Source organism: Heterodontus francisci, chromosome 9 (assembly GCF_036365525.1).
Source record: "Heterodontus francisci isolate sHetFra1 chromosome 9, sHetFra1.hap1, whole genome shotgun sequence".
Lineage (NCBI taxonomy): Eukaryota > Metazoa > Chordata > Chondrichthyes > Heterodontiformes > Heterodontidae > Heterodontus > Heterodontus francisci.
The window spans coordinates 119179417-119202822 of NC_090379.1; the positions used below are offsets into that span (position 1 = coordinate 119179417).

General features: G+C 44.0%; 1 protein-coding gene across 2 annotated transcripts in view; it reads left to right on the plus strand.

Annotated features, from left to right (window-relative positions):
- The first annotated feature begins 1876 nt into the window (after positions 1 to 1876).
- Positions 1877 to 23406, plus strand: part of LOC137374021 (RNA-binding protein 25-like) — a 131523-nt gene continuing 109993 nt past the window's right edge. For both annotated transcript variants that reach the window (XM_068039794.1, XM_068039795.1), the window contains exon 1: positions 1877 to 1984. The gene's annotated coding sequence lies outside the window, so the exon portion shown is untranslated. The remainder of the gene's footprint in view (positions 1985 to 23406) is intronic.

Here is a 23406-nt window from a genome sequence, read left to right on the forward strand (position 1 = left end):
TTGGTGCCACGGACCTGGCTGTTGCTGCTTTCCCCTGGGGGGTCCTCCCCCCCATCAACAGTATCCAAAGCGGTATATCTGTTTGAGAGGGGGATGGCCACAGGGGACTCCTGCACTACCTGCCTGCGCCTACTACTCCGCCTGGTGATCACCCATCCCTTTTCTGTCTGTGCTGCCATTACCTGCGGTGTGACCACCTCACTAAACGTGCTATCCACGACATCCTCAGCATCACGGATGCTCCACAGTGAATCCACCCGCAGCTCTAGCTCCGTAATGCGGGTAGTCAGTAGCTGCAGATGGATACACTTCCTGCACACATGGTTGTCAGGGACACTGGTAGCATCCCTGATTTCCCACATAGCGCAGGAGGAGCATACCACGGGGCTGAGCTCTCCTGCCATGACTTACCTTTAAATTAATTTAGTTACTCCCTTTAAAAAATACTAATTACACTAGGGGTCTTATTCTGCTCCAAACACTACCCACTACAATCTAAAGTCCTTTAGTAGGTTGGTTTGAAGGAGGAAAGTGAAGTGAAGAGGTGTAGAGGGAATTCCAGAGCTTAGGACCCAGACAGCTGAAGGCACGGCCACCAATGCTGGAGTGATTAAAATCAGGGATACTTAAGAGGCTAGAATTAGAAGAGGGCGGACATCTCGTCGGGTTATGGGGCTGGAGGAGATTACGTAGATAGGGAGCAGCAAGGCAATGGAGGGATTTGAAAGCAAGGCTAAGAATTTTAAAATCCAGATGTTTCTTGACTCGAATCCAATGCAGGTCAGCAAGCCCAGGGGTGAGAGGTGAATGGGACTTGGTGTGAGTTAAGACATGGGCGGAAGAGGTTTGGCTGAACTGAGGTTTCTGATGGGAATGTCAATGGGAAGCTGAGCCAGTGTGGGTCGGGGGTGATGTTCACACTGGGTGGGTGAGCTCCACTGCCCTGCAATGCCAGAAAGTTATGTGCGCAGGCGTTCACATGTGATGGTGGTGGGTGAAGCAGTGTGAGGGCACAGTGTGAGGCGAGGGGTGAAGCAGGCACAGCCATGGTATGAGGTGGGAGGGGGGGGAAGAAGTGTCCGTGCACGGTGTGAGGCAGGGGGATAAAGCAGTGTCCAGGCATGGCGTGAGGCGGGCGCATGAAACAGTGTCCGGGCACTGCGTGGTGGGGGGGGGAGGGGGGGGCGGTGGGGGAGGGTGGTGGTGGTGGGGCGGTGAGTGAAGCAGTATCTGGGTATGGCTTCAGGTGAAGTCGTGTCCGGGCACGACGTGAGGCAGGCAGGGGGTGAAGCAGTGGGCAGGCAGGGCATGGGGCAGGGGGTGAAGCAGTGGGCAGGCAGGGCATGGGGCGGGGGGTGAAGCAGTGTGCAGGCAGGGCATGGGGCGGGGGGTGAAGCAGTGTGCAGGCAGGGCATGGGGCGGGGGGTGAAGCAGTGTGCAGGCAGGGCATGGGGCGGGGGGTGAAGCAGTGTGCAGGCAGGGCATGGGGCGGGGGGTGAAGCAGTGTGCAGGCAGGGCATGGGGCGGGGGGTGAAGCAGTGTGCAGGCAGGGCATGGGGGGTGAAGCAGTGTGCAGGCAGGGCATGGTGCAGGGGGTGAAGCAGTGTGCAGGCAGGGCATGGGGCGAGGGGGTGAAGCAGTGTGCAGGCAGGGCATGGGGCGAGGGGGTGAAGCAGGCGCAATCATGGCGTGAAACAGAGTGCGCGGGCACGGCAAATAAGACGGTGGAGCGGCGTGCGCGGGCACGGCAAATGAGACGGTGGAGCGGCGTGCGCGGGCACGGCAAATGAGACGGTGGAGCGGCGTGCGCGGGCACGGCAATGAGACGTGGGAGCGGCGTGCGCGGGCACGGCAATGAGACGGGAGAGCGGCGTGCGCGGGCACGGTTGTAGCTGGCGCTGTTGTTCCGGGAGCGAGGTGGTGTCGCCGAGGAGCTGTATTGAGTCTAAGAGGCAGTGACCGGGTACAGGGGCCATCCGGCTCGGTGAGTACCGCTGGGGGAATGTGGACGCGGGACTAGGGGCCGGCTCAGTCGGTCTGCTGTTATCGTTTCGAGGTCGGCCTCACCGCCGGCTTTAACATTAACTCGGAGCGGGCTCGGCCTGGGCCTGGGCCCGGGCCCAGAGTGTCGCTGCCGCTCCGTGTGGAGGAGAGGAAATGGCCGGGCCTGGGAGTGGGCCTGGGCTGGGACCGGTACTGTTGGTGGGCCTGATCCTAGGCCTAATCCAGGGTCTGGGCCGACCTCCCCGCCGCTGTGAACTGTCCTATTGCTGGCTGCTGCTCCTCAGGCCTCCATGAGTCAGAAGCGGATGGTGGCGGCTGGGCGGGGGTGGTGGTTGAGTGGTGATCTGGGGTAAATGCTGCTGTTTGTTGTGATAACCATGGTGGTAGTGGCGAGGTTCCCTGCTTTCCAGCTTCCCCATGATTGTTTCACATTGCCGTGCTGTGAAAACACGGAAATATTCTCCCATCGCCATCACTAGCTGCTTCTCATCTGCTTCTCATCTGCTTGTATTCTCCATTAGCTTCCGAAAGCATCTCAGAGTTTTGTTTTTTTTCCTCGGGGAGACTATTTTCGCCATTTTGTTGAGTGTCACCGGCACAGACCTGAGAGGTTCACTGAATCAAATTACACCCAACTTAGCATTTTTATAATGTAACCTCGTTTAACTCAACCATTATGTCACTGTTTGGGTCTTAGTATTATATAACAAATTAAATCTTTAAGAAAAGGCAAAGTGTGATTTGAGGCACACATGTCCAATCTTATCAAAATACAGTACATTGTATCAAACACGACAGTTTACATTACTGTAAAATTATAGAATTGGAAGAAAAGTTTTAGCACAAAATGGTGGCCATTGCAATTAAGTCCCTATCTGTTGTATATATCAAAGGAAAACTGGGTATGTTCTCCCCATTCAGGGATTCAGGTGGTGTAACCAACCCCACGAGTGGCATTTCATAGGTGTTTGTGTGTCAGCAAAACGTTGAGATTGAATTACTGTTAATTTTTTGGTTAATTTGCCCATCATATTTGAAAGCATTATGAAAAACATGATAGAAGGATTGTGACATAACTGAAAGGGTAATAATTAGCTTGGGTGGAAGTATGTAGGAGCAAAGTTTGATTTGTAAATTGTTACAGGGAGATGTACAGTGCTTTTTTAATGTTGAATGGTGCCCAGGAGTATATTTTTAAAGAAATGAAGTTCCAACACAGTTAAGTAACTGTAAGTAACTTCTATACAGAAGTAAGGTTAGGATTTATTTTGAGAATTCTACTGTTGATCTTTAATAGAATCATGGATATCAGCACCTCTCAAAGGATCTCCTTTGATGTTTTGAATGGTGTCTCATTATTTGCTCTTACCAATTTACTGCTCTCTTGAAAGCATTCATTTCTTGCTGGGGTATGATTCAACCACCAGGGGTATCACAGCAGATCGCATTCCTGACCTCATCGACACAACATGCACATAGAATCACAAAATAACATGATAGTGTTTTTAAAATAAAAACAAGAAATGCTGGAACCACTCAGCAGGTCTGGCAGCATCTGTGAAAAGAGAAGCAGAGTTAACGTTTCGGGTCAGTGACCCTTCTTCGGAACTGGTTCCAGCATTTCTTGTTTTTATTTCAGATTTCCAGCATCCGCAGTATTTTGCTTTTATTTTAGAGTGTTTTTAAAGTTTGAGAAGGGTAAAGATCTCACACACACAAATGTTTTAACCTTATGGTTGACTCATTGGAATGAGGTGTACACTAAACATATTAAACTGGGCAGGTAAACCTGCAGAAAAATAGTAGGAGGTATTCAGACAAGTATTTAGTACAATACCAACACATTCGTCTAAAGACTAAAAATTCCACTTGTACAGTCAAGCAACCATGATCGATATGTGGGGTAAGACTATAAAACTAAAGGAAGTGACTTAAATAAATGTCAGAAAAACGGTAATCCAGCAGGCTGGGTGAAATATAGAAAAGAAAAGGGCGCGCAAAAATTACAGAAGACATAGAAAAGAACGCAAAGGAAATATTAAGTGTTCAAAAGGCGATGCAGAAACAAAACATGGCAATAATATTGTTGATAACCTTTTTTATACATATTGAGTAAGGGAGATATGGGCCCATTAAAGACAGGTACAGATGATATGGTAATATATAACAATATAATGGCAGATTTATGAAACAATTACATTGTTTTTGTGTTCATAGTAGAGGAAGATAGTAAAATACCAATGATAGGGAAGTTGAACATGGAACAAGGGTGAATCTTATTGGATTCAGTATTAGTAACGAAATAGAAATGGGAAAAAAACTTTGGATAAATAGTTCTTCACAACCTGATGGTTTCCACCCCAGGGTATTAAAAGAAGTAGGTGGTGAAATTGCAGAAGAATTAGTGACCGCTCAAAGCTCTCCTGGTTCGGAAATTATACCGTTCGACTGAAAAATTGCCAATGCCATTTTGATGTCAGTTGTGGGGAAGCTAGTAGCACATGTCATTAAGGATAAAATGACTGAGCACTTGAACATATATGAGCCATTCTGAGAGGCAATATGGCTGTGTTAAAAGTGAGTGATTCTGTTGGACCTCATTGAAATTTGAGGTCATTAATAAGGTAGACAAGTGAATGTCTTTGTAAATTATCTATATGAACTTCCAGAAGGCACTTGGTCAGATTTCACACAAGAGATTATCAGCACATAATTGGAGGTAACCTTTTGATGTGGTTGGAATTGGTTGGAGTCATACCTAGCGCAAAGGAAGATGGCAGTGGTTGTTGGAGGTCAATCATCTGAGCTCCAGGACATCATGCAGGAGTTCATTGGGGTAGTGTCCTAGGCCCAACCATCTTCAGCTGCTTCATCAATGACCTTCCTTCTATCATAAGGTCAAAAGTGGGGATGTTCGCTGATGATTGCACAATGTTCAGCACCATTCGCGACTCCTCAGATACTGAAGCAGTCCGTGTAGAAATGCAAAAAGACCTGGACAATATCCAGGCTTGGGCTGATAAGTGGCAAGTAACATTTGCGCCACACAAGTGCCAGGCAAAGACCATCTCCAACAAGAGAGAATCTAACCATGTCCCCTTGACATTCGATTGCATTACCATTGCTGAATCCCCCACTATCAACATCCTACGGGCTACCATTGACCAGAAACTGATCTGGAGTCGCCATATAAATACCGTGGCTACAAGAGCAGGTCAGAGGCTAGGAATCCTGCGGCGAGTAACCCACCTCCTGACTCCCCAAAGCCTGTCCACCATCTACAAGGCACAAGTCAGGAGTGTGATGGAATACTCTCCACTTGCCTGGATGGGTGCAGCTCCAACAACACTCAAGAAGCTCGACACCATCCAGAACAAAGCAGCCCGCTTGATTGGCACACCATGCACAAACATTTACTCCCTCTACCACCGACGCACAGTGGCAGCAGTGTGTACCATCTACAAGATGCACTGCAGCAACGCACCGAGGCTCCTTAGACAGCACCTTCCAAACCCGTGACCTCTACCACCTCGAAGGACGAGCAGCAGATGCATGGGAACACCACCACCTGCAAGTTCCCCTCCAAGTCACACACCATCCTGACTTGTAACCATATTGCCGTTCCTTCACTGTCGTTGGGTCAAAATCCTGGAACTCCCTTCCTAACAGCACTGTGGGTGTACCTACCTCACATGGACTGTAGCGGTTCAAGAAGGCAGCTCACCACCACCTTCTCAAGGGCAATTAGGGGTGGGCAATAAATGCTGGCCTAGCCAGTGACGCCCACATCCCATGAATAAATTAAAAAAAATGGTTAGGAGGTAGGAGATAAGGAGTGGGGACAAACGGAATGTATTCTGTTTGGCAGGGCATGACAAGTCATGTTCCCCAAGAATTTGAACTTTTCACCATGTTTAATGATTTGGATGAAGGAATTGTATATATAATCCCACCATGGCAGCTGGTTTAATGTGAATTCAATTAATTAAAAACAGTCTGGAATTGAAAGCTAGTCTCAGTAATGGTGCCATGAAACTATCATCAATTGTAAAAACTCACCTGGTTCACTAATGTCTTTTGGTGAAAGAAATCTGCTGTCCTTACCTGGTCCGGCCTACACGTGACTCCAAACCCACAGAAATGTGGTTGATTCTTAACTGCTCTCTGAAATGGCTTAGCAAGCCAGTCAGTTGTCAAGGGCAATTAGAGTTGGGCAAGAAATGCTGGCCTTGCGATGCCCACATCCCATCAAAGAATTAGAAAAAAATCCAAGCTTGGGGTTGAGGGGCAGTAAATAGTGTGCAGATGGGAGCAGAATGTTGCAAAGGAACAAGAACATAGACCGATTAATTGGGCCAAACTAGCAAATGGGGTTCAGTGTGCGCAAGTGTGATGTCATCCACTTTGGAGCTAAGAAAGATAAATCAGAGTATTTTTGAAATGGTGACAAAGTAGGGTATGTAGAGGAGCAAATTGGTCTTGGGCTTCCAAATCACATGGAAAGTCAGGGGACAGGTACCAAAAGCAATCAACAAAACGTATGGAACTTTATCTCAAGGGGACTGGAAGGGAGCAAGCTGCCCTTCGCTTGTACTGAGCCTTAGTCAGACCCCATTTGGAGTTCTCTGTTAGGGGGTTAAATTACGAGGACAAGGTACATAAAGTTGGCTTGTATTTCCTTGCATTTACAACAGCAGTTTTCATTTATAAAACGCTTTTAATGTTGTAAAATGTCCCAAGGCGCTTAACAGGGACATTATTAAACAGCGAGCCACATAAGGAGATATTAAGTGACTAAAAATGTTGTTTTGTGTCTTAAAGGAGGAGAAAGGTAAAGAGGTGGAGCAGCTCTTGGAGAGAATTCCAGAGGAAATATTAAGTTTGTGATGTGATCTAATCAAGGTGTTTAAAATGTTAGAGGGGATATACAAAAATGCAAACTATTTTCTCTGGTGAGGGAATCAAGAAAACAGAGTGAAATCAAGAAGCCCTTTTTCACTCAAATGGTAGTGGAAATCTGGAACACTCTTCCTCCAAAAAAGCTGGTGTCAATTGAAGCTTTCAAGACTGAGGTAGCTGTAGATAGTTGTTTGGCAAGGGTACGAAGGGATGTGGAGCAAAGGTAGGTAAATAGAGTTGAGGTACAGTTCAGCCATGTTCTAATTGGCTGCAGGGGCTGGATGGTCGACCTCTATTTTGATAACAGCACATGATTTAGTCCATTGCATCTCTGCTGACTGGGAAACAATGATCCACTTGAAACCATTCTTTTAATTTTTTCTTCAAAAATATTTTATCCGCCTTTTTTAAAAGCTATACTGGATTTTGCTTCTACAACAACTTCTGATGGGTGTTCTATGTCCTGACAGCCATCTGAATAAAGATAATCTGAATCGCTGCCTTTGTTCTTTTGGTGATATCTTAAGTTGTGTCCTCTGCTTATTACTAATCAGTGGAGACAGTTGCCCCCCCCCCCCACCAGTTATTTTATCAGAATCCCATACAAATTTGAACACCCCTCTCGGCTCTCCTTTTGTTCTTACTACTGAATGGCAACTGAGAGTAGATACCCATACTAATTATTTTCTTCCCTTCCCGAACCTAAAGCAGTTGAGGCCAGTTATGTTCCTTTGACAGTCCTTAGACGTGTGATCAAATCTAAGACTGCCTTTGTGTAGCTCAGCCTTCTCCAGCTGAACATTCAAGGAGGGAGGAGAACCAACTAGCCTTTGAAAGGTTCTGATGACATCAGATAATACTTGGAGCCAATTTGAAAAGGTGTTTCTCAAAATAGAAAAGGGAAATTTTTATGTCTGCCACATGCAGCATGTCTGAGATAGAGGCTTGGAGGTCTTCTGTTGAGTAGTGCAAATGAAAATTACTTCACATGCTTTTTTGTTGCATAGGAGTTTGATAGTGATAGATTTTTAAAAATGCATTCGTTCATAGGATGTGTGCATCATTGACAAGACCAGCATTTATTGCCCATTGCTAATTGTCCTTGAGAAGGAGGTGGTGAGCTGCCACCTTGTACCACTGCAGTTTGTGTGGTGAAGGTACACCCACAATGATGTTCCGTAGGGAGATCCAGGATTATGACCCAGCAGTGATTGAGCAACAGCGATATATGTCCAAGTCAGGATGGTGTGTAACTTGGAGGGAAGTTGCAGGTGGTGGTGTTCCCATGCACCTACTGCCCTTGTCCTAGGTGGCCGAGGTTGAGAGTTCAGGAGGTCTGTTGAAGAAAGCTTGGTGAGTTGCCTGTCGAGTTCAGTACATTATGGCTGTATCAGAAATGGGTGCTTTGTGCTGTAGGGCCCTGTATCCTATGCAAGTAGCTAAATATCTCCATTGGTGAAGTTTAAATTAAAGAAGGTGAATATGTTGGTAGATGAAATACTCAACAGTTCCATGTCAGGTCCAAACAGCACAATTCTGACTTTAGGACGGTGGGAAATGATCAGATCTCTTTCTGACATTAGGTTCAAAACCCAGGTGCCTATTTCCCTGAGGTCTCCAATTTTTTCCTTGCACTTTAATTTCCTGTACTGCACAGTAAAGGCAACAAGTTGCTGCTGGGTGTGTACATATATATCTATTATCTTGCCCAAGTGACTAATTTTCATGTGTGAATGGGGACAGGCCAGTCAACTGCAAGGAGCATGATGGATGAATCTAGTCATGGCTTTCCTTTTGCTATCTCTAATGTCTATTGGAATTGCTGGTTAGCAATCAGGACTGGGAAGTGTCGGGGAATTTCTCCTTCCTGACCTGAATCCATTGTAAACTTGTCATACTGCTACTATTCTGTGTAAGATGAGATAGTGAAGTGTGGACTGGAATCAAATTTGGGGTGTTCTGAAACTGTGACTCAGTTGCTAAATTTGTAAAGCCATCCGATGAGCTCCTCTATTCTTTCTCTTGAGTTTTTTTTTAGCTGAAAAGCCATCCAAAGTGTGCCATTTTCTTGAGATTCATTGATTTAACCAAATCAAGAAAGGGCAGAAGAAGGTAAAATATTTTCAAGTGTGCTTCTCAAAGTTATTGATTGGAATGGCATATGTGCTTAAGTCATAAAGCTCTGCCTGATAACCAGGACCTTCTCTAGCTTAAACACTTTCAGCAGATATCTGAGTAGGTACACCAAATGAACAAAGGATTGGAATTAGACCCAGTACTAAAAACTTATATTCCCATTCTTCTGCATTAAAACTCACTTAAACTATAACAAACAAGAAACTTCTGTAGCATCTTGATCAGAAAATATCTGGCAAGTTAGCTCCAGCTCAAATTGACTTTCTGTTTTCTTGTCCAGAATTGAAGTTGTACTTCAAGCAAATAGAGCCAGAGCAGGTTGTATTTACATACCTATAATAAATAAAAGCAAAATACTGCAGATGCTGGAAATCTCAAATGAAAACGAGAAATGCTGGAAATACTCAGGTCTGGCAGCATCTGTGGAGAGAGAAGCAGAGTTAACGTTTCAGGTCAGTGACACTTCATTTAATGTAGAAAGTGGTCACATGGCACTGAAGCATGAGGTGAATGATCACAGGTTAAGATGGGTGATCAAAGAAGGCAGATGTGAATAAGGTGGAAGTGTTTTGAGAGGGAATTAGAGAGTGGGAACTCGGTGGCTGAAGACTGGTGGTGGTAACAAGGCTTATGGAGCATCCTGCTCAAATTTGGTTGCCTTCAGAAGTTTGTCACCATCCTTCGTCTACTCCACGACGACATGCAAGTTGTGATCCTCACCATTGGAACCACCACAGAACCTCTGTCAAGATCGGGGTCAAGCAAGGCTGTGTCATCGCACCAACCCTCTTCTCCATTTTCCTCGCTGTAATGCTGCACCTCACCTCTAGCAAACTACCCGCAGGCATGGAGATAACCTATAGAACAAATGGGAAACAGTTAACCTATGCTACTTCAATCTAAAACCAAAGTCACTTCAGCCTCAGTCGTCGAGCTTCAGTATGTAGATGATACTTGTGTGTGCGCTCACTCTGAAACTGAGCTCCAATCATTGTTGACTGATCCAAAGCAGATGAGAAAATGGGTCTTTCGCTAAACACTCCGAAAACAAAGGTCCGCTTCCAACCAGCTCCCACAGCACAACCCCCCTCCCCCCCCCCACCTGCCAGTCAAGATCAGTGGCGAGATCCTGGAAAATGTGGACCATTTTCCATATCTTAGGAGCCTCCCCCCAGCAAAGGCAGACATGGACGACAAGGTTCACCATCGCCTCCAGTGTGCCAGCTCAGCCTTTGGCAGACTGAGGAAGAGAGTGTTTCAAGATCAGGATCTCAAACCCGTGACTAAGATCATAGATTACCGGGCAGCAGTGATCTTTGCGCTCCTATAAACTTCGGAGACTTGGACAACCTACAGCAGGCACCTCAAAGTACTGAAGTACCACCAGAGGTGCCTTCCTCAGATTCTCCAAATCTGGTGACAAGGAAGGCGGTCCATCAGCAGCTTCCTCTCCCAAGCAAACCTACCCAACATCGCTAATTACCCTGAACCAGCTCCGTTGGGCGGGTCATGTCATTCGTATGTCTGACACCAGACTCCCAAAGCAGTTGTTCTACTCAGAATTCGATCGTAGCAGAAGACTCCCAGGAGGACAGCAGGAGCACTTTAGAGATGTCCTCAAAGCATCCCTGAAGAGATCAAACATCACCATCGACTCATGGGAGTCCCTGGCTTGTGACCATCCTAGATGGAGAAAGCTCATTCAGGAAGGCATCATATGCCTCAAGGGACTTTGGGAACTTGCGGAGTCAAAGTCAAGACATTGGAGGCAAAGTCAAGACATTGGAGGGAACGCACCAACTTCCAAACTAATCGACCTGATCCTTCAAGCACCACCTGCCCCTCGTATGACAAGTCCAATGCATGATCTGGCGACTCTATCAGCCATCTCAGAACCCATCAAACTAGAGTGGAAGCAAGTCATCCTCGAACCTGAGGGACTGCCTAAAAAGAAGGTAGCAAGTAAACTGTCATAAAACCATCATGTCAGTGCTGGCCATCAAGCACCTATCTATTCTAATCCCATTTTCCAGCACTTGGGCTTTTATCCTTGTATGCTATGGCGTTTCAAGTGCTCATCTAAATACTTCTTAAATGTTGTGAGGGTTTCTGCCTCTACCACCCCTTTAGGCAGTGTGTTCCAGATTCCAAACACCCTCTGGGTGAAATTTTTTTCCCCTTAAATCCCCTCTAAACCTCCTGTCCCTTAGCTTAAATCTGTACCCCCTGGTTTTTGGCATCTCCGCTAAGGGAAAAGGTTTCTTCCTATCTATGCCCCTCATAATTTTGTATACCTCAATCAGGTCCCCCCTCAGCCTTCTTTGCTCTAAGAAAAACAACCCTAGCCTATCCAGTCTCTCTTCATAGCTGAAATGCTCCAGCCCAGGCAGCATCCTGGTGAATCTCCTCTGCACCCTCTCCAGTGCAATCACATCCTTCCTATAGTGTGGTGCCCAGAACTGTACACAGTACTCCAGCTGTGGTCTAACTAGCATTTTGTACAGTTTCATCATAACTGCCATGCTCTTATATTCTGTGCCTCGGCTATTAAAGGCAAGTATCCCATATGCCTTCCTAACCACCTTATCTACCTGTGCTGCTGCCTTCCATGATCTATGGACAAGTACACCAAGATCCCTCTGTACTTCCTAGGGTCCTCCCATCCATTGTATATTCCCTTGCCTTGTTAGTCCTCCCAAAATACATCACTTCACACATCTCAGGATTAAATTCCATTTGCCACTGCTCCGCCCATTTTACCAGCCCATCTTTTTCATCCTGTAAAAGGCTTTCCTCCTCACTGTTTACGACACCACCAATTTTCATGTCATCTGCGAACCTCCTGATCATACTTCTTATATTCATGTCTGAATCATTAACGTACACTACGAACAGCAAGGGTCCCAGCACCAATCCCTGCGATACACCACTGGTCACAGGCTTCCATTTGCAAAAACAGCCCTCGATCATCACCCTCTGCCTCCTGCCACTAAGCCAATTTTGGATCCAATTTCTCAAATTGCCCTGGATCCCATGGGCTCTTAACTTCTTGACTAAATTCCCATGTGGGAACTTATCAAAAGCCTTACTGAAATCCATGTAGACTACATCAACTGCCTTACCCTCATCTACACACCTAGTCACATCCTCGAAAAATTCAGTCAAATTTGTTAGACATGATCTCCCCCTGACAAAGCTATGCTGACTATCCTTGATTAATCTCTGCCTCTCCAAGTGGAGATTAATCCTGTCCCTCAGAATTTTTTCCAGTAGTTTCCCTACCACTGATGTTAGACTCACTGGCCTCTAATTACCTGGTTTATCTCTTCCACCCTTCTTGAATAGTGATACCATATTTGCTGTTCTCCAGTCCTCTGGCACCTGCTGTGGCCAGAGAGGATTTGAAAATTTGTGTCAGAGCCCCTGCAATCTCCTCCCTTGCCTCACATAACAGCCTGGGATACATCTGACCTGGGCCTGGGGATTTATTCACTTCTAAGGCCGCTAAAACAGCTAATACCTCTTCTCTTTTAATGCTAATTTATTCAAGTATATCACAATCCCCCTCCCTGATCTCTACATATACATCGTCCTTCTCCATAGTGAACACTGATGAAAAGTAATCATTTAAAACCTCACCTACGTCCTTCGGCTCCAAACGCAGATTGCCACTTTGGTCCCTGATGGGTCCTACTCTTCCCCTGGTTATCCTCTTACCCTTAATATATTTAGAAAATGCCGTAGGATTTTCCTTTATCTTGCCCGCCAGTGTTTTTTCATGCGCCCTCTTTGCTCTCCTAATTACCTTTTTCAAGTACCCCCCACACTTCCTATCCTCCTCTAGGCTGTTTTCAGCCCTTTGAATCTGCCATAATCTGTGAAGGACAAGTGTGAGGTTGTGAGACAGGTAGCAGAGTTTTGAATGAGCTGAAGTTTATGATGGTTGGAGGCTGACCAGGCGATCATTGAAGTAATTGAGTCAAGATCGGTGGCAAGATCCTGGAAAATGTGGACCATTTTCCATATCTTAAGAGCCTCCTCTTGGCGAAGGCAGACATTGGCGACGAGCTTCGTTGTGACTTCCAATCTGCCAGCTCAGCCTTTGACAGACTGACGATCAGGATCTCAAACCCGAGGGAGGCTAAGATCACGGTTTACCGGGTAGCAGTGATCCCTGGCAAAGGCATCAGGTGGGCTGGTCTCAGGAGGTGTAAATAGGTCCTCTATGATGTAGACGATTTGTATGTCATCCTTGGTTCATTCAGATGACTCAGTGCAGCATATTTGATAATCTGATGAACAGGACACATGAATCAAACAAAGGTCACTTAGTGGCCCACAATCGCCAATAACAAGAAGGGCCATTTTTAAAGTTTAGTCAAAAATGCAATATCCTAAGAGCTGCAATGCTGTTACTTAAATGTCAACCCAGATACATTTATGGATTTCTCTGCAGCACTTTTTTTTACTGATACTCATAAAAATATATATGTATTAGTATGAATGAAAGAGGGTATTTGATTATCAACATTTTGAAGGTTTTTTGCAAAAAAGTTAACATTTTCTCAAGAAAAAATTTAATTACCATCAATGCCTGCGAGTGACTTACGTGACCAGCTAATGAGTTATAGGTAAGTCATTAATGCAGTGGCGCATGACGTCATTTTGTTTGGCAGAACAGTGCCCCGTAACTTATGACTTTTGATCCAAGCAAATTTTCAATAGAATTTCATATTTTTGTGATTAAACATTTCGCAAGTTCTAGCTGTTATGTTAAAATGTCCATCGCCAAGGAGGTTTATAGATATCTGATATTTTTTAATTAGAAACACATTTCGATAACTATTTTCTAAAAATTGATATATATGGTTCTGCTCAATCAAGGTCAGGAGTCGGACAAGCCCTTAATAAGCTGCATGTGGCTTCGGAGTTTCAGGTTGCCGACCCCTGCAATAGTGGATAAAAGTGCTGCCTGTTGTAGAAAGGCTCACAAGCCAAAAGGTTCCAGGTTTCACTTCTGTATGCTGAATTGGCTGCTCTTAGTTAAGGAAGTGGAATAATTATTGGATAATGTAGCAGATTGTTTCAGTCAGGTAATGGAGAATGGCCATGCAGACACGGACAATGTAAAGGCCATCTGAATAACTAATATAACGGGAGGCCTATGGAAATGCTGAGAAATGGAAGAGACGGGAAACTGATCAATTTTCAAATAAAGCATGTGCTTACAGTCCAAAAGTTTTACCAGCTCTAAAGAAAAACAGGTCAATAAAACACTGGAGCCCTTAATTGGCAGAGATTGTGCCCCCTAGTTCTGGATTCCCCCACCAGAGGTAATAGTTTCACTGTATCTACCCTATTGAATCCTCTATGACTTTAAACACCAAGTAGATCATCCCTCTTTCAGGCCTTTAAACCATGGTATCATTCCGGTTGATCTGCGCTGCACCTCCTCTAAGACCATTGTGTCTGCCTGAGATAATGTGCCCGAAACTGAATGCAGTACTCTCGGTGGGGTCTGACCAAGGCTCTGCACAACCTCCCCATTTTTGTATTCCAGCTTCTTTAAGGTAAAGGATAACATTCCATCAGCCTTTTTGATTAGGTTTGATTTGCAAAGGTTGGATTGCTCGGGCTTGAGGGTCACATGTAGCTATAGCAAAATTATCCCCTGTGGAATGTCAATAATGGGTGACTGAGCTGTCAGTCGTCTTCACATTGTTAGAGCGTCTGAGTAGTTGGTGTTTGAGGCAAATGTCCAATTTAGAGCAATAACATGCGCAGTTGCACTACACTGTGTTGTCTTCAAAAAGTATGCATACAATATCTTTGATGCAGCTTTGTACACTGCTGCTCCAAACTCTTAAACTCTCTTCTAAGCCGAGAACTCTCCTGTTAAAGTTTGGATATGTTAGAGTATAGCAATTTGCTTTGACCATTGGCAGCTCAGTACATTTCTTCCATACTCCTAGTAGCAAGCAACATCAAACCTGAAACACCTGTTTCAATTTGTCTCCGAATCGACAAAAAAAGGCAAGTGCACATGATTAGAAATGGTTCTGAATCCATTTGCAATGTTTTTTTGCTAATTTTTTCTACTCTGGAACTGGAATTGTTGACTTTTGCTTCGACATGATTCCATGTTCTTTTTCTCCATTTCTGCTTTCCCAGTCCAGAACCATGTAGGCTAATTGTCCAATTTGTCTCCGAATCGACAAAAAAAGGCAAGTGCACATGATTAGAAATGGTTCTGAATCCATTTGCAATGTTTTTTTGCTAATTTTTTCTACTCTGGAACTGGAATTGTTGACTTTTGCTTCGACATGATTCCATGTTCTTTTTCTCCATTTCTGCTTTCCCAGTCCAGAACCATGTAGGCTAATTGTAGCTCTAGTTGCTCGATAGCTAACTCCATAGCCAAGAACTGCACCTGGCACTTCTGGTCACCATGGCTTATGACCACAAAAATCAATTGGGAGAGCCCGCTCCTAGTTCTGTTTGTTTTTAAATTGAATTTTTCAGCCAGCAGAAAATGCCAACCTTGTACAGCCTGTTTATCTTCATTGCTTCTGATGTTACACTTGCTAAATGTTGCTCTGCATTATGTGGATAGAAGAGTGGGATTTCAAGTCAATCTGATACAGGCCCAAGGTTATCAGCATCATGTGACTGATAAATTGCCTGGAAAAAGTACGTTTTGTACATGAAACTTATACTAATGCATAATATAGGGAACAGTATTCTTCCTCAACTTTTTTTTTTCTGTCAGAGTGGCGCAGTGGTTAGCACCACAGCCTCACAGCTCCAGCGACCCGGGTTAGATTCTGGATACTGCCTGTGTGGAGTTTGCAAGTTCTCCCTGTGACCGCGTGTGTTTTCGCCAGGTGCTCCGGTTTCCTCCCACAGCCAAAGACTTGCAGGTTGATAGGTAAATTGGCCATTATAAGTTGCCCCCAGTATAGGTAGGTGGTGGGGGAAGGTGGGGATGTGAGAGGGTGATGGGATTAATGTAGGATTAGTATAAATGGGTGGTTGATGGTCGGCACAGACTCGGTCGGCTGAAGGGCCTGTTTCAGTGCTGTATCTCTAAATAAAAAAATATAATAAATCCAGCATTTATCCATCATGATAAGAGGTGTTGTGGTAAAACAGTATGCTGATCACAGTGGAAAAGTAGTATATTGATTGTAACTAAGTAAAACTTGGAACTGACTATCTCACCACCACCTCGCTTGATCCCTCTCTGTTGTCAGGTTGCTCGTCTGACATCTTGTACTGGATGAGTAAAAATTTCCTCCAGTTAAATTTTGGCAAGACTAAAGCCACCATGTTAGGAACCTGCCATACGAACATACGAATTAGAAGCAGGAGTTGGCCCCTCGAGCCTGCTCCGCCATTCAGTAACTTCATCGCTGAACTGATTACTCCACATTTTCACCTACCCCTGATAACCTTTCACCCTGTTGCTTATCAAGAATCTATCTACCTCTGCCTTAAAAATATTCAAAGACTGCTTCCATCGTCTTTTGGGGAAGAGAATTCCGAAAACTCATGACCCTCTGAGAGAAAAAATTTCTGCTCATCTCTGTCTTAAATGGGCGACCCCTTATTTTTAAACAGTGACCCCTAGTTCTACATTCTCCCACAAGGGGAAACATCCTTTCCACATCCACCCTGTTAAGACCCCTCAGGATCTTGTATATTTCAATCAAATCACCTCTTACTGTCCTAAATTCCAGTGGATACTAGCCTAGCCTATCCAATCTTTCCTCGTAAGACAGCCCGTCCATTCCAGGTATTAGTCTAGTAAACCTTCTCTGTACTGCCTCCAACACATTTACATCCTTCCTTAAATAAGGACACCAGTACTGTACACAGTACTCCAGATTTGGGGTCTCCAATGCCCTGTATAACTGAAGCATAACGTCCCTACGTTAGTATTCAATTCCCCTTGCTATAAACAATAACATTCTATTAGCTTTCTTAATTTGTTTTGTACCTGCATACTAACCTTTTGCGATTCATGCACCAGAACACCCAGATCCCTCCGCATCTCAGAGCCCTCTCTCCATTTAGATAATATGCTTTTTTATTCTTCCTGCCAAACTGGACAATTACACACTTTCCCACATTATACTCCATTTGCCAGGTCTTTGCCCACTCATTTAACCTATGAGTACCCTTTGTAGCCCCCTTATGTGCCCTTCACAAGTTACTTTCCTACCTATCTTTGTGTCGTCAGCAAATTTAGCAACCATACTTTCGGTGCCGCCTTCTAAGTCATTTATATAAATTGCAAAAAGTTGAGGCCCCAGCACAGATCTCTGTGGCACACCATGCATTACTTGCCAACCAGCAAATGACCCATTTATGCCTACTCTCTCTATTCTGTTCGCGAGCCAATCTTCTATCCATGCCAATATGTTGGCCCCGACGCCATGAACTTTTATTTTCTGCAATAACCTTTGATGGGGCACCTTATGAAAATCTAAAAACAATACATCCTCTGGTTCTCCTTTATCCACAGCACATGTAACTCCCTCAAAGAACTCCAATAAATTGGATAAACATGATTTTCCTTTCACAAAGCCATGTTGACTCTGCCTGATTACCTTGAATTTTTCTAAATGCTCTGCTATAACGTCTGTAATAATGGCTTCTAACATTTTCCCTTTGACAGATGTTAAGCTAACTGGCCTGTAGTTTCCTGCTTTCTGTCTCCCTCCCTTTTTGAATAAAGGAGCTATTTTCCAATCTAACGGAACCTTCCCCGAATCTAGAATTTGGAGAATTAAAGCTAATGCATCAACTTTCTCACTTGCCACTTCTTTTAACAGATTAGGTTGAAGTCCATCAGGACCCGGGGGATTGTCAGCCCGCAGCTCCAACAATTTGTTCAGTACCACTTCCCTGGTGATTATAATTTTCTTGAGTTCCTCCCTTCCATTTCCTGTCTTACTGGGATGTTACTTGTATCCTCAATATTGAAGACTGATGCAAAATACCTGTTCAATTCATTTGCCATCTCCTTATCATCCATTATTAATTCCCCAGACTCACTTTCTATAGGACCAACGCTCACTTTGTTAACTCTTTTCTTTTTTAAATATCTGTGCAAACTCTTACTGTATGTCTTTATATTTCTAGCTCGCTTTCTCTCGTACCCTAATTTTACCCTGCTTATCAATCTTTTAGTCATTCTTTGCTGTTTTTTAATATTCTGTCCAATCTTCTGACCTGCCTCCCATCTTTGCACAATTATATGCTTTTTCTTTACGTTTGTTATTATCTTTAACTGTTTTAGTTAACCGCGGGTCCCACCCTTGGAATTTTTCTTTCTCGTTGAAATGTATCTAATCTGTGTAATCTGAAATATCCCCTTAAATGTCTGCCACTGCATCTCTGTTGACCTATCCCTTAACCTACTTTGCCGGTTCACTTTAGCTTGCTCTGCTTTCATGCCTTCATAATTGCCCTTATTTAAGTTTTAAAATACTTGTCTTGGACCCACTTTTCCTCAAACTGAATGTAAAATTCAATCATATTATGATCGCTGCTACCTAAGGGCGCCTTAACTATTAATCTTATCTCGCTACACAATGCCAGGTCGAGTATAGCCTGCTCTCTGGTTGGCTCCAGAACGTACTATTTGAAGAAATTATCCCGAAAATATTCTATGTACTCCTCATGTAGGCTACCTCTGCCCATCTGATTTTTCCAATCTATATGTACGTTAAAATCCCCCACAATTATCGCTGTACCTTTCTGATAAGCTGCCATTATTTCTTCCTTTATACCCTGTCCGACAGTATGGTTAATGTTAGGTGGCCTGTATACCATTCCCACAAGTGACTTCTTGCCTTTATGATTTCTCATCTCTACCCAAACAGCTTCTACATCCTGGTTTCCTGTATTTAGGTCTCTATTGCGCTAATACCATCGTTAATTAACAGAGCTACCCCTCCACTTTTTCCCAGCTTCCTGTCCTTCCTAAATGCCATGTACCCTGCAATATTCAGGTCCCAGTCTATGTCATCCTGCAGCTATGTCTCTGTAATGGCTATCAGATCGTACTTATTTATTTCTATTTGTGCTCTCAGTTCATCTGTTTTGTTTTGAATGGTACGTGCATTCAGATACAGAGCCTTTAGTTTTGTCCTTTTATTTCTTTTGTAACCTCTAGCCTTATCTGTTGATTTACTCTTAGATTTGTACGTTCTGTCCATTCCTGTCACAGTCTATCATTTCCCATTTTAATACTTTTCTCTCTTGCCTTGTCTCTACTCCTTGATTTACCATATCTTCCCAAATTTGATCCCTTGCCCCCACTATTCAGTTTAAAACCCTCTCTACTTCCCTAGTTATGCAGCTCGCTAGAGCACTGGCCCCAGCACGTTTCAGGTGTAGACTGTCCCAATGGTACAGCCATCACTTTCCCCAGTGTAGTGCCCCATGAACCAGACCCACTTCTACAACACCAGTCTCTGAGCCATGCATTAATTTCTCGAATCTTATTTGCCCTATGCCAATTGGAAGTGGCTCAGATAATCCAGAGCTTATTACCTTTGAGGTTCTGCTTAATTTGGTGCCGAGTTCCTCAGACTGACTATGCAGAACCTCTTGCCTTGACCTGCTTATGTCGTTGGTACCCATGGACCTTTGCCATTGATTCCATCCCCTTCCCTGGCCACCATCTCAGGCTGAAGAAAGCTTGCCTTCATGTTTGCCCCTGAGTTGAGCTTCCAAACCCATATTGTCTCCATCACGAAGGCCACCTACAGTCACCTCCGGAATGTCATCTGTCGCAGCCCATCTGCTGTTGAAACCCTTGTCCATGCTTTTTGTTATCGCCAGCCTCTACTATTGCATTGCTGGCCTGGCTGGCACCCCAAGTCCAATCCTCCATAAACATGAGCTCATCCAAAGCTCTGCTGCCCATATTCTAACTCGTGCCGTATCCTATTAACCCAATACCCATGTGCTCGTTGACCTGCAATGGTTCTTGGAATACCAACATCTCAGATTTAAAATTCTCATTCTTGCATTCAAATCCCTCCATGGCCTCACCCCTCTCTATCTCTGTAACCTTCTCCTCGTACAAACCTATGAGAACACTAGGTTCAACAATTCTGGAATCTTGTCCATTCTCCATTCCCTTCACCCCACCATTGGCCACTGTGCCTCCAACTGTCTAGAATTCCTTCCCTAATCCCCTCTGCCTCATCACCTTTCTCTTCCTTTAAGATACAGCTTAAAAGCTACCTCTTTGTCTAAGTTTTTCATCAGCTGTCCTAATGTCTCATTTTTTCATTCTTTGCCTTGATGTCTGTGAAGCACCCTGGGCTGGTAAAACCATTATATAGATATAAGTTATTGTATCTTTCATGTAGTGAATTTTAAAGGATTGCTACAAAACCTTGTTACACAGGAGGCTTGTGTTTCGTTGAAATAAGGAAGGATTCATGGGCTAAAGTAATTTTTTTGATGAATATTTTGAACACTTCTGCCTATATTGTAACATTTTTGATTTATTGTATTGTGCTTTAATTGATAGCTTGTTGGGAAAGTATGCTTCTTTTGTATCATAGAATTTTATACCATGATTTGTTTGACCTATCACACATAATTTGTGTGGGCGGCACAGTGGCGCAGTGGTTAGCACCGCAGCCTCACAGCTCCAGGGACCCGGGTTCGATTCCGGGTACTGCCTGTGTGGAGTTTGCAAGTTCTCCCTGTGTCTGCGTGGGTTTTCTCCGGGTGCTCCGGTTTCCTCCCACAAGCCAAAAGACTTGCAGGTTGATAGGTAAATTGGCCATTATAAATTGTCACTAGTATAGGTAGGTGGTAGGGAAATATAGGGACAGGTGGGGATGTTTGGTAGGAATATGGGATTAGTGTAGGATTAGTATAAATGGGTGGTTGATGTTCGGCACAGACTCGGTGGGCCGAAGGGCCTGTTTCAGTGCTGTATCTCTAATCTAATCTAATTTGCAGCACAACACACCCAATCTAGCTTCACAGGAGCATCCTCCCACTCTATATTTACTTCATGTCGCCCTATTAACATATCCTTCTATTCCTTTCTCCCTTGTGTATTTATGTAGCTTCCCCTTAAACGCTATTCACCTCAACCCTTACATGTGGTAGTAAGTTCCACCTGAAGTTTCTGCTGGATTCTTTATTAGATTTATCAGTGACTATCTTATATTCATAGCCTGCAGTTTTGAACTCCCACAGCTGGAAACATCGTCTCTGTCTACTGTATCAGATCCCTTCATAATCTTAGACCTTTACTAGGTCACCCCTCAGCCTTGTCTTTGCTAGAGCCCCAGCCTGTTCAGTCTTTCCTGATAGTTGGACTTTCTCAGATTTGGCATCATGACTATAAATCTTTTTTGCACTTTCTCCAATGCTTGCATATTCTTGTTGTAATATAGAGGTGGGAACTGTGCACAATACTTTATAAGTGTGGTCTAGCCAAGGTTCTATATAAATTAAACCATACCCTTTTAAATTGTTCTTTTTCACTTCTTTATAAAAGCCTACTGCACAGAAAGAGGTTGAACGATCCATTCTGTGCTGAATCTTTGAAAGCGTTATCCAGTTACTTGCACTTCCCCACTCTTTGCCCATAGACCTGCATATTTTTGCCCTTCAGTTCCCTTTCGAATCTTGCTTTTGAAGCAGCTTCCATCACCCTTTCAGTCAGTGCATTCCAGATCATAACTTGGTTTAAAAAAAAACTTTCGTTATCTCCCCTTGATTCTTTTGCCAATCATCTTAATCTGTGTCCTCTGGTTACTGACCCTCCTGCTACTGGAAACTGTTTCTCCCTATTTACTCTATTAAGATCCTTCACAATTTTGAAGACTTTATTACATCTCTCCATAACTTTCTCTGTTCTAAGGAGAACAATCCGAGCTTCTCCAGTCTCACCACATAACTGAAGTCCCTCATCCCTGGTACCATTCTCATAAATCTCTGCATCTGATTGAGGGATACAAAATTATGAGGGGCATAGATAGGGTAGATAGGAAGAAACTTTTTCCCTTAGCGGAGGTGTCAATAACCAGGGGGTATAGATGTAAGGTAAGGGCAGGAGGTTTAGAGGGGATTTGAGGAAAATTTAGTTGGAATCTGGAACACTGCCTGGTGGTAGAGGCAGGAACCCTCACAGCATTTAAGAAGTATTTAGATGAGCACTTGAAATGCCATAGCATACAAGGCTATGGGCCAAGTACTAGAAAATGGGATTAGAATAGATAGGTGCTTGATGGCTGGCATGGGCATGGTAGGCTGAAAGGCCTGTTTCTGTCTGTATGACTCTTTTGTAAATGTTGTACAATGGATTCTGCTTCTAGTCCTGTTTCTAATAAAACATTGCATGTCCTAATAACCCCTCCGATTACCTCCATGCAGTTACTGACTCACCGACTATAGCTGTTCCCTATTTACGATATTAAAACCCAAGTTAAATGGATAGATGGGAGAAGCTGGGGCTGTTCTCCTTCGAGGAGAGAAGGTTGAGAGGAGATTTGATAGAGGTGTTCAAAAGCATGAGGGTCTGGACAGAGTAGGTAGATAGAAACTGTTGTCATTGTTGGAAGGGTTGAGAACCCGAGGACACTGTCACAGGTGAATGGCAAAAGAACCAATGGCAACTTGAGAAATTTTACACAGCGAGTGGTTAGGATCTGGAATGTACTGCCTGAGAATGGTGAAGTCAGATTCAAATGTAGATTTCAAAAGGGAATTGGGTAAGTTCCTGAAGAGAGGGAATTTGCAGGGCTGTGGGGAAACGGTGGGGGAGTGGGACTAGCTAAGTTGCTATTGCAGAGACAGCACGGACACGACGGCCCGAATGCCCTCCTTCTGTGCTGTGATGGTTCTATGTTTCTGTGATGGTTCTATGTTTCTGTGATGGTTCTATGTTTCTGTGATCAGAATTTTGAATGCCTTTACCCAATTGTCACACTCACATTTTTTCAGGTTTTTTTCCATTCTACAAATTGCAATACCCACATTTGTGATTGAAAGTATCTGTAAATTCAACAGCTTGTAATTGCATAATTTAACCAGCAACTGGCACTTCATCTTTATACCACAAATTGTTCAAACTGCTTTCTGAATTTGTTTTATCGTGTCATTTGTTCTCCCGAACTGAGAGTTCCAATGTTCAAATTTAACTTCAATTTTTTTTAAACTTTTATTTTCCATATGACCATCAAATTTCAATCCTCCCTGGCTACAAGAGTGGTGCCAAAATTGGAGGACTGTCAACGTATCGTTGTTTAAAAAGGGAGGAAGGGGTAATCTGTGTAATTGTAAGTCAGTTCGTTTAACTTCAGTAGTGGGCAACTTATTGGA